We start from the raw sequence: 2,905 nt of genomic DNA, 5'->3' as shown, positions 1-2,905 counted from the left end.
AAGTTACTAACTACTAATGATCATGTAATGAAGACACCAACATAGATAAGCACATAACATAGAAAACGAAAAACAGAAGAATTAAGAACAAGGAATGAATCCACCTTAGTGATGGTGGCGTTTCCTTCTTGAGGAACCAATGATGTCCTTGAGCTCTTCTATGTCTCTTCCTTGTTTTTGTTGCTCCTCCCTCATTGCTTTTTGATCTTCTCTTATTTCATGTAGCATGATGGAGTGCTCTTGATGTTCCACCCTTAGTTGTCCCATATTGGAACTCAATTCTCCTAGGGAGGTGTTGATTTGCTCCCAATAGTTTTGTGGAGGAAAGTGCATTTGAGGCATCTCCGGGATCTCATGGAAATGAGCTTCTTGCGCCTCTTGAGCTCCATGACTGGGCTCTCTTGCTTGCTCTATCTTTTTCTTAGTGATGGGCTTGTCTTCCTTAATAGGAATGTCTCCTTCTATGAAAGCTCTAGCTGAGTAACATAGATGGCAAATGAGGTGAGGGAAGGCTAATCTTGCCATAGTGGAGGACTTGTCAGCCACCTTGTAGAGTTCTTGAGGTATAATCTCATGAACTTCCACCTCTTCTCCAATCATGATGCTGTGGATCATGATGGCCCGGTCTATAGTAACTTCAGACCGGTTGCTAGTGGGAATGATTGAGCATTGAATGAACTCCAACCATCCTCTAGCTATAGGCTTGAGGTCCAATCTTCTTAGTTGAACCGGCTTGCCTTTGGAGTCAATCTTCCATTGAGCTCCTTCTACACATATGTCCATAAGGACTTGGTCCAACCTTTGATCTAAGTTGACTCTCCTTGTGTAGGGGTGTGCGTTCTCTTCCATGTTTGGCAAGTTGAACGCCAACCTCACATTCTCCGAACTAAAATCTAAGTATTTCCCCCGAACCATTGTAACATAGTCTTTTGGATCCGGGTTCTTACTTTGATCATGGTTTTTGGTGATCCATGCATTGGCATAGAACTCTTGAACCATTAAGATGCCGACTTGTTGGATGGGGTTTGTTAGAACTTCCCAACCTCTTCTTTGAATTTCATGTCGGATCTCCGGATACTCATTTCTTTTGAGTTTGAAAGGGACCTCGGGGATCACCTTCTTCTTGGCCACAACATCATAGAAGTGGTCTTGATGGGCTTTAGAGATGAACCTTTCCATCTCCCATGACTCGGATGTGGAAGCTTTTATCTTCCCTTTCCCCTTTCTAAAGGATTCTCCGGTCTTAGGCGCCATCAATGGTAATGGAAAAACAAAAAGCTTATGCTTTTACCACACCAAACTTAGAATATTGCTCGCCCTCGAGCAATAAACAAAGGAATAGAAGTAGAAGAAGAAGAAAGATGGAGAGGGAGAGGGAGATGTGGTTTCGGCCAAGAGGAGTGTAGAGGGGGGGGTTGTGTGAATTTGATGAAGAATGGAGGGCTTTATATAGGGAAGGGAGGGGGGTGTTGGTTCGGCCATATGGGTGGGTTTGGGTGGGAAATTGGTTTTGAATTTTGAAGGTAGGTGGAGTTTATGAGGTAGGTTTATGGGGAAGAGGGGATGGATGTGAGTGGTGAAGAGGTGATGGAGAAGAGAGATTGAGGGGATTGGTGAAGGGTTTTTGGGAAGAGGGTTTATGGGGTTGTGTGAAAGAGAGGGGTGAGAAGAAGTGAGTGGAGGTAGGTGGGGATCCTGTGGGGTCCACAGATCCTGAGTGGATCCTGTGGGATCCACAGATCCTGAGGTGTTCAAGGATTTACATCCCTGCACCCATTAGGCATGTAAAAATGCCTTTGTACCCAACTCTGGGCGTTCAGCGCCAGGTTGGTGGCCATTTTGGGCGTTCAACGCCCATTTGTGTGCCATTTCTGGCGTTGAACGCCAGAACCATGCCTGTTCTGGCGTTTAGCGCCCAGAAGCTGCCCATTTTGGGCGTTCAGCGCCAGCACCATGCTCTGTTCTGGTGCTGAACGCCAGACAGATGCTCCTCCAGGGTGTGATTTTTCTTCTGCTGTTTTTTATTCCGTTTTCAATTTTTTTTATTTATTTTGTGACTCCACATGATCATGAACCTACAAAGACATATAACTAAGGAAAATATAGTTAGATAAATAAACATTGGGTTGCCTCCCAACAAGCACTTCTTTAGTGTCAATAGCTTGACAGTGGGCTCTCATGGAGCCTCACAGATGTACAGAGCTTTGTTGAAACTCTCCAACACCAAACTTAGAGTTTGGATATGGGAGTTCAACACCAAACTTAGAGTTTGTTTGTGGCCTCCCAACACCAAACTTAGAGTTTGACTGTGGAGGCTCTGGTTGACTCTGTTTTGAGAGAAGCTTTTTATGCTTCCTCTCCATGGATGCAGAGAGAGATCCTTGAGTTATAAACACAAGGTTGTCCTCATTCAATTGAAGGATTAATTCTCCTCTGTCCACATCAATCACAGCTCTTGCTGTGGCCAGGAAAGGTCTTCCTAGGATGATGGATTCATCCTCTTCCTTTCCAGTATCCAGGACTATGAAATCAGTAGGTATGTAAAGGCCCTCAACCTTTACTAATACATTTTCTACTTGTCCATAAGCCTGTTTTCTTGAGCTGTCTGCCATCTCTAGTGAGATTTTAGCAGCTTGCACCTCATAGATTCCTAGTTTCTCTATTATAGAGAGGGGCATGAGGTTTATCCCTGAACCAAGGTCACACAGAGCTTTAAAGATCATGGTGCCTATGGTACAGGGTATTATGAACTTTCCAGGATCCTGTCTCTTCTGAGGCAATGTCAGTTGATCCAGATCACTTAGTTCATTGATGAACAAGGGATGTTCAACTTCCCAAGTATCAATACCAAATAATTTGGCATTCAGCTTCATGATTGCACCAAGAAACTTGGCAGTTTGCTCTT

The sequence above is a fragment of the Arachis ipaensis genome, chromosome B05, assembly GCF_000816755.2.
Source record: "Arachis ipaensis cultivar K30076 chromosome B05, Araip1.1, whole genome shotgun sequence".
Lineage (NCBI taxonomy): Eukaryota > Viridiplantae > Streptophyta > Magnoliopsida > Fabales > Fabaceae > Arachis > Arachis ipaensis.
This window is presented reverse-complemented; position numbering follows the sequence as displayed.